Here is a 9,574-nt window from a genome sequence, read left to right as displayed (position 1 = left end):
CGTCTACTACCTCTATCTCACCGTCGACTACTTTGTAAAAATGGTAGTAGACGACAGATAAAGGTGGTAGACGGAAATCCCGTCTACCGAATGGTGTAAAAAGACAATTTTTTTAAAAAAAATGTATTTTGTTTGAAGTCAAAAAAAAGAGTGTATTTTGAACAATTTTCCCAACTAATATAAATTATAAACCAATCCTAATATAAATTATAAACCAATCCGGTGATATTGTTTTTTCCTACCCATTTTTATATTTAATATTAATTTTAAATTTTTATAATTTCTAAATTTTGTATACTTCTAAGTAGTTTAATCATATTTTTTATATATATGTAGAATTACAAAATAAATAAAAAATCCCAAAGGTTGACATAATGATTGGTTACTTGGAAACCTTCAAAAGAAATCGAGGTTCCATTCCGAAGTACCTACACTTTAACCGTTGCCTTTAGTAAGATTACAAAACAAAAAGAGGTAACTTTTGATATCTTAAAGGTAACTAGTTTATAACCGCGTATTCGCGGGTATTTTATCATACATGATTCTAAAAATATATTCATAATAAGTTATTTATGTTAACGATAAAACTAAAAGTAGTGCAATATGTGTGAATAAGCCATCGACATAACAATTGAAATTCAAACTCATGACGTATCAGATAATAGTATATATGCCTGCATATAAAAGATCAACAAAAATCCTTAAAGATATTTCAAATTCCTCCACAACACAAATCTAGTGACTTCCATGTTCCAACAACTTCTATGCTTGTTATAATAGAGCCTTAGCGATAACAACTACACCCATTGTTCCATGACACTGCGATAGTTCAACAATAACTTCTTCAATTTGACTGTAAATATCCATTTGCTCTAATAATGTTGGACCATCATTCGCTAAAGAAGCAGAAGAACAATGAGACAATGAGGTTAAATCAAGCAATGATTGCAAGGTCTACTTAGACTTAAACTTTATAAAATTAAGTTCAACACAACCAAATCTATCGATCATACCACCGTGTCCAATGGATGAGTCGACATATAGTCCTCCTGAATACATAACACATTCAATTACATTACATAAACAATTATATCATACAAATAATGATAGAAAATATGAAATTAAAATTTACAAATTTTTACACAAGCAAATAAACATAAACGGCCCAAAAAAAAAAAGAAAGAAACTGAACCTGTATATTGAAATAAATGAGGTAGATTTTATACCTGAATACATAACACATTGATACAAGGCTTTTTACCACATCATCTGTATGTCCTAAAAATGCCCATGGGCCAATGTTGTGATTTTGTTGTGTTGTGTTTCATCCACAATTTCCTTCATTTCTCGGTAAGAAGACAGATGATAAATTCAAGAAATAAAAAATATATAATCAAATCTTAACCCTATTTATATGTAGTACGTATGTCACAAAAAGTAAGCACAATAGATAAAAAAAAAATAGATTAGAATTTAGCAAGCATGGTATAGACATGTTACCTACTTTTAAGAGGTAAGTAATAGCCTCTCTTGCTCATCCAGAGGCTCTCCGATCCTTCGTACTTTGGCACTCTCATATGGCTTACTGCATATAAACTACTAAATAGGTGACCATCATTATGAAATATTGATAACCCAACCTCCAAAATTTAATAATCATAAAGTTGAATCAAGTATATCAACGTTCTTATTTCCTAGTGATTTAATGATCAACTTTATCTGTAACGCCCATATTTTTGACAAATTTGTTTTTTTTTATAAAACCAGTCTAGAATGACTGATTTCGGGTCCTACAAAATCAGATATAATCCCTTAGGCACGACTATTGAAAAGTAGACACTTCCACCTTTCTATAGATATTTTATTTGTTGAAAACGGAGTTATGGTTTGAAATTAATGACCTTACGAAATCAGCCTCCCAAAACAAATACTGCAACTGCTGTGCTCTGACCTGGTGTTGTTATCAGCACAGGATCAGCAACGTCGTCTTATTTTTATACTCGTTTTAAACCTCTTTAGACTCAACAAAACATACATATCCTATACCAATTCGAAGCTCGTCGGGTCTACTCTCTCTTACAATCATTATTTTTCACCAAAACCTAACAATTTTCAACTTGCGAGCCCGCAAAGTAGGCCCGAGTCATTTTTGACACTTGTACTAAAATAATAAAATTTTCCATTCACAAGTCAAATACCCAACCACAATTCCTGGGCATGCCAAGTTTATGTTACAAGTCCAAAATGACATTTTAGATGTGTTAGTTGCTTCCGTTTCTTAAAATCATGCATATGGGTCAAAATGGGCATATATGACCCAAATGGATCACAAATTCCTATTTTAACCAAAATATGCTCAAAACTCATTTTAAAAATATCAAAACCTTCGGTTTCACTTATTATATCATAAATGACGTGTCAAAATCAACATAGCTCAATTCGACACCAAATGGGTCAACGGTCAAAATGGACGATTAACACTCTTTTAACTACATAACCTTCAAACGACTAATATTTCCTTTCAAAAACTAAGCATAAAAAATAAATCAATCGGAGCAATCTAACCATTAAATTGGATCTGGAAAAGCATACATTAGAAAGAGCGTTTACCTCTAATGTGGATTTAGGATATCCGAGCGAAAATAGGGGAAGAAAGTGGTCCTAAAAACTATCTGTATCAATTCATTTCACCTATGTATAAGCAATGATTAGCTATTAGCATTAAAAACAACAATCATTATCCATAATAAACGAAAAACAAATCATACTACATATATCACCAATTAATATCAAAATATTAAAAATTTATTTAACAACAGAACGTAAAAGTACCTTAATGTATATAGCAAGTAAAACACCACTGAAAAATTCTTGAACCTGCACATTGAAGCCATCACGATATAACACCAGAGAGTGTACACGTGTAGACTATATAAAAATCAGTCCCAGCGTTTTGAAGTGAAAAGATTAGTTGAAAATATATAATCACATTAAGAGTACATGGAATTAGATAAAGAAGTTACATGAAAGTCACTGGGACAAACTTGAGCCAATTTTAAGTCATATTGACTATATACAAAATTAGAGAAACACTATCTTGATGCCATAAATAAGTCATATTGACTATAAATAAATTTTTAACTATGGTTACGGAGTATGTAAAATTTTAAGTTTATCTAATAATAACCCTTCCTAACATTACAATGGATGATCAATCTCTTTAAATGTATGCTGAATGTGAACTCTTGAAAAAATTATCTTATAGTCTAAAGAGTGCAACATTACAAGTGTAAGATCATGGGTTTGATGTCTTGGATGTTTATATATGTAGGTAATACATGTAAGTAAAGTGTTAAAATTATATTATATACATGTAATTAATACATGCTTATAAGTATATACATAATATGTCATACTGATGTACATAGCCTTTTTATGCATTTCAACATGTCCATAATCAGTCAGAATGATATATAGTCTTTTGTAACACAACCAAGGGCTCCTTTAAGTACATGTGAAAGAAAGTCACAAAACGTTTCAGGTAGTATGTGAAAAAAATGCTTTAGTTCACAGATGAGTCAATTTTCGAGTAAAACTGACCCGCCCAGTTCGAACCGTACCGAAAATTACTTGACTTGAACCTAATTCAATATAAAATTTCAGAGCTCTAAACATCTCTAAACATCCTACTCCATAAATTTAGTATTCCTAGTTATGTCAAAGAAATACGATAGCAGAGCCTAATGCCTAACATTAACTCAGTCATCTTCAATAACACTATAGATCTATGGTGTGTAGTTTCTATAAAGACAATAGCAGAGCCTATTATAAAACAGAGATTCAACAACTCAAGATTCCACATAAAAAAGAGCACCAAAAAATACATAAATATATGCCTACTGGTCTACGGGTCAACACATATAATCTACATGTTTGACCTGAAGAGTTTCTAAATCGTGACCCATCACCCAACCAAACCCTTTTTGCCACCTTTAATGATTCCTCATTTCGAATCCTTAAGTAATGATTGTTTACCCTATTTGCAGAATTGCAACACTATTAGACGATAGCATCGATGCAGTTAAATCTGATACACTTTCCTTAGGTACCCTACCACCTACCTTTGAAGGTAGTTGGAAGTTTAGTACCACTTAAATAACTGCTCATCAAATATTTTAAAGCACCGTTAATTGGTTATAGACTCATTGTTTTTATTTATACGGGACCGAAGTAAAATTCCTTCTTTTCGTTCATTTAAATTTTGTGAAAGAATATAATAACAATTATCATACCATACAATGTCTCTAGAGGTCTCCATTCATTCGAGATTTCTTCTCTTGAATTATATATGGAAATCTTGTTTCTTCCCTACACAACATCAGAACCCATTAGTCAATAAAGTATGAACATTGGCATCTAGTTTTATTTTAAGAACTTCCTCAACTTCCAAAGCAGAGCTCAAATTTGATCTTTTAACATAAAACCTATAATTTTCATAAGAAAGATCCTGACGAATTATCATCCAAATTTTCTAGCCATTTACAACCCATGGAATTTTGTTGTTAGCTTCAAATTAATCAATAATGCTAGAGTGAAAAAACGAACATAAGAAAGTAGGAGACGATTGTAGGTTAGCATAACACCTTGGGTTTTCATAACATGAGTACACTACATATGAACTTTAATCACATTGATAACTCTGATGCACATGATGGCCTATTATATTATTTCATTACAATTAATAATGTTAATTTAACAAAGTACCAAACACAATCTGATTGATAACAATATTAACAAATAATACAGATTATTAGTATTCAGTTAGGTACCTAAATGACATAGTAGTTTGATCTACTATGTCACGTTCCATCTTTATATCTTGAATGCGGACTATTTGCTAACATATTTAGTATTATGAAACTGGTTTAAACAGATTTTAGCAGTAACTAAAAAAATGTTTTTCAAACCAATCATTCATAATGCAAAAAGATGTCATTTAGTTATTTGAAACTGGTTTAAAAGAATCAGTTTTTTTTTTTTTTTTTTTTTTTTTTTTTTTTTTTTTTTGCATAATATTACAGCCAAGTAGATCAAATTTAGTTGTCATTCCAATGCGAAAGTAAACTAATTCAATACCATAAGAATGAGATAAAAGTACAAATATAACCAAATGCCCAATTAAAGCATACAATTCTAATAAAAAAAAAAACATTGGATTTGTTAAAACTACAAATATCATAAGTTTATGAACATAAATAACGAAGAGTACCATTTTACAGTACCTTTCACGGGGTGTAGTCTTAATGGGTGCTTCTAATATAGTACCTTGATGTCACTCCCACGAAATAAAACGTGTTCATAAACCTTATCGCTAGGCATGATATCTGGACCATATTTTCTTTGCCCTTCACTTCTGAATGATCTTACTGCAACACGAGATACACGTATTACCACACCCTAACAGCAGCCATAACTTTACCACTAAAATTTTGAATTGGCTACACCAGATATCAATTAAAGCACAACCTACAAGTAGGAGAGTTATAAGTCTTTTATTATAAAGTTTAATATAGAATATAGATTTGATTTGGCGAATTTTTTAAATGATTATATGAATGAATATGATACTACGAATCAAATAGAAGGATGAAACACCTGAAATTTCACAATAAATATGTTGTCACGACCAGGAACATGCTAGAATCATGATGCGTAAACTCTCATTGACATTACATCGAACAACTCGTTTGCATTTAAAAAGATTACAGATCTATAATTAATAGCCAAGCATCATCTTGATAACAAAATTCAAGAAAACATAATAACCTACGTTAAACAACAAGTAAACATCATATATAATTATTGTTTGAATTGATTAATGGAAGAATCACTTACCATTAGATATCATTATTGTATTAGAAACCCCCAAATTGTTTGAAGTAATACTATAATCAGATATGAAGCAATACAATAACTGAATAAAGACTTAACGTATAATAATCAAATATGAAGCAATACACAAAATTTAAAACGATATAAAGAAAATATTTTTACACAAATACCCAACAACATAAGAGTTATTGATGTGTGATTTTAAACCAGTTAGCTATATGAAATTAACTAAAACAACATCAAAGTTTGAACCATTACCTGCCGGGAAAAAGGTGATATTGACGAAATGTATTTCATGCCACGGTCCTCCAACCAGGATTTAGTCGATAAATTTGATATCTCACCTTCTTCATCTGTTTAGAAACTAAATTCTACATGTAATCAATATGTGAATAAAAAGAACAATAACGAAACATCGAATTAACTAATACTGAAATCTTATGTATAAAGAAAAGCCTAAATATAAAGCATCGTAAATCAAATAAACTTTATAAACAATTAGAATCTAAACTAATCAGTAACAAAGGGTACAATCGAGTTACAATTCCTGCTATCGACATAGAAAGACGAATAAGATATATCTCTTGTTGAATATAGATAAAGCAAAGTCGACATACCTGATCGTTTTAGATTATTGATTGCAACCTAAGAACCGTAATCAATATGAAAATTTAGTGAACGGTTCAGAACAAACAATGAATTGGTAAAGTAATTATGATTGAATTCATCTCAGTACGTGAGCATTTTTTTTTTTTGCCAAACCCTAGTTGCTGTTGATAAGAAATCGTGAAGAAGGATAGAAATTCGATTAACCCTACGATCGACTGCGAACCCTGATTGCATCTTCTTGAATTACTCTCTGCGTGAATTTAATGGGAACCCTAATTGCATTTATAATAGCTTTTGTGAACGGTTTTTATTTTTCTCCATGATAACTGCAAGATCGTGGGTGAGTCAGTTATTCAATCAGTAGGTTATTCAAGGGCAATTGAAGTAATTAACCACGTTAACCGCTGCTTAAAATCGCTAATGACGTCAACAGATTTTCAAGGGCTGAGATTAATCGACTTTTTCCTAATCTAAGGGCTATTATTTTTTCAACTAATTCTTTTTAAATCAAAGATTACATCAAAACTGTTTTGTTATTATATATAAAGAACGATATACTTGTTACAATATAAAGCATAAGATATACGGTATTTTTCTATAATATCTCAATCAATTTATGAACTAAAACATTATACATGATTACATTTAACTTATATTTAAGACAAAATTATTCATTTTATCCCTGTATTTTTCACTTTTTGTCCGTTTCATCCTTGTATTTTATGTTTTGCATTTTTGATCCTTAAAAGCATTTTAAAATCCCAATTTCGTCTCTCACCCTAATGAAGGTTAACTGAGTCCGTTAAAACTATACATAGGGACTATCCACGTAATCTTTAACTAATTAAACTAAAAAAATTAATTCCTTGTTCCAGATCAGTTTTTAAAATTCATCATCATCAAAACCCCTTTTAGAATCCTTGAATCCTTTAATATCAAAACAATAACATAAACATAAATCAAATTAAATAAAAATCATTATTTATATAAATTGAAAATCACATTGTTATCCATTTCATTACAAAGAAAGAAACAAAACCACATTTCTAACAAATTAAATATCAGATTCGTAGCCATTGTAAATCATTACCTCAAATTCATAGAAGACATATTCATACATACAGAGACATATTCATACCCATTTTAACCTACCCATTTTAACCTACCAAAAATAGATGTATGCACATAATTCAAATCCACGGAAAAAAAGTAGAAGAGATCAAAATCATATAATCGAACCATAACCTTTCAAAAGCTTCAACTTCGAAATCTAAAAAACTTAGCCATTGAAACCCTTGTTCATTTCGGTGGTCTTCTCCGATGAAATGGAGCGAATTTTAAGAAATAGAAGATGTTGATGATGTCTCGTTAGCGTTCATCTAGGGTTACTGCTCGAAATCGAAGACCCAAACCTTTAAATCGGAGACCCACTCACGGTGTTCATTGGAGACCCACTCACGGTGTTCATCGGAGACCCAACCTTCAAATCGAAATAAAAAAGAAAAATTAGAATGAAAGAGTTTGACTTAGGGTGAAGAAGGATGTACATGATTTGGTAACAAGTTTATAGATGAATGTTGTAGGTGGTCGAGATCTGACTATATTGATTTAGTTGAGATCTGAATATGTTGATACCACATATACATATGAACAAAAAGAAGGATAAATGAATATAAAATGCTTTTAAGGACCATTTAATTAAGTCTAGTTTTAACAGACTAAGTTAACCTTCTTCGTTAGGGTGAGGGATGAATTTGAGACTTTATAATGCTTTTAAGGATCAAAAATGTAGAAAATAAAATATAGGGATGAAACGAGCAAAAAGTAAAAAATACAGGGACGAAATAAGCAATTTTGTCTATATTTAAATTTAACTTCATATCTCAATAACAGATCACAGTATAAATAAAAAAATACATATATAAAGAACGGAATATTACTCATGGCACACCGAACCAAGCAACGGGCCGAGAGAGTTAACATATGGGCCTAACTTGTCATTGGACAGAACCCGACCTAATTACAAACCTGAAACTAATTAATGATTATTCATTTATACTGATGAATTGTGAGGTTATTGGCCCATTGTTCGCTTTGATATTTAGGGAGTACACTTTTCGACCCTATAGTGTTTAAAATTAGCCAATGTAGGGATGATCCCCGTGGATCGTGAGGTCGGATCCTTTAGATCTATTATCCGTACCCGTGGATTTTTATTGACAAATTTACATTTGGATCCATGCTTGTACCCATAGTGAGTCACGGATTCCTACTACCTAGGATCTTGTTCTTGATATGTATACGGATGTAAAAACAACCACAAAGCCATAAACTTTGATTGAGACGTTATATATTGAGGTTACACCTTGTAATGAAGTTTGTTATTTTACTTACGTTAAATAAGCATGAATACTGGAACTTTGAAGATGACAATTTGTCAATGATAGATGAAATCGAAATGGTTTCATCCATAGTCATGTGGTGTTGAGAAAATTGCACCAAGATCCTTAGGATCTCATGAAATTGTTCCATGATTGGTCTTGAATCAATAATCTTATAATTGTTAAAATTACTAACAAGAAATTTCTTGCTAGTGCATTATCGGCCATGTATTTGGCCTCTAATAAATCCCACAATTCCTTTGTCGTTTCAACAGTTTGATACATATCAAATAAAACATCGGACATACCGTTTTAGATGTGGCCACATCACATCAAGTCATAGTTGTCCCACTTGTTCCTAAGTCGGGTGTGTTCCAATGTCTCGTCCTCCATCTCAGTGGGCCTTGGGGTTGAAAGAACATAAACAACCTTCAATATTGTCATTAAAAATTACATATTCTTTTGCCTTCTTCTAAAGTCTACACCCTCAAACGTTTACAACTTTGCAAACCTAAAAGTCATCTCTTTAACCGATTCACCGACCATGATTCTTAAACACTCGATTAAAATGTTAGATATATGTGTTTTGTGGGATGGAAATCTGTAACCGGATTAATACTAGATCGTGGTGTCACTTTATTAATTGAGTATTTCGACCCACTTGGTCACGTGTGTCATGAAATCACAATTGA

At 31.2% G+C, this 9,574-nt stretch overlaps 1 long non-coding RNA gene across 14 annotated transcripts; it reads right to left on the bottom strand.

Moving 5' to 3' along the window:
* Positions 1–621: 621 nt before the first annotated feature.
* Positions 622–6,846, bottom strand: LOC139860829 (uncharacterized). 14 transcript variants are annotated; one of them, XR_011763526.1, is made up of 8 exons: positions 6,510–6,846; positions 5,656–6,256; positions 5,270–5,526; positions 4,293–4,368; positions 2,833–2,928; positions 2,611–2,691; positions 1,014–1,596; positions 622–896 (listed from the first exon to the last, which is right to left on the bottom strand). It is a non-coding gene; the product is annotated as an uncharacterized lncRNA (long non-coding RNA). The 14 variants fall into 14 exon arrangements; XR_011763520.1 differs by having other exon boundaries at positions 622–1,049; positions 1,227–1,596; XR_011763448.1 differs by having other exon boundaries at positions 622–1,596.
* Positions 6,847–9,574: the final 2,728 nt, after the last annotated feature.

The sequence above is a fragment of the Rutidosis leptorrhynchoides genome, chromosome 1 (genome assembly GCF_046630445.1).
Source record: "Rutidosis leptorrhynchoides isolate AG116_Rl617_1_P2 chromosome 1, CSIRO_AGI_Rlap_v1, whole genome shotgun sequence".
NCBI lineage: Eukaryota > Viridiplantae > Streptophyta > Magnoliopsida > Asterales > Asteraceae > Rutidosis > Rutidosis leptorrhynchoides.
The sequence above is the reverse complement of the archived record's forward strand: the minus strand, read 5'-3'. Positions and strand labels throughout refer to the sequence as shown.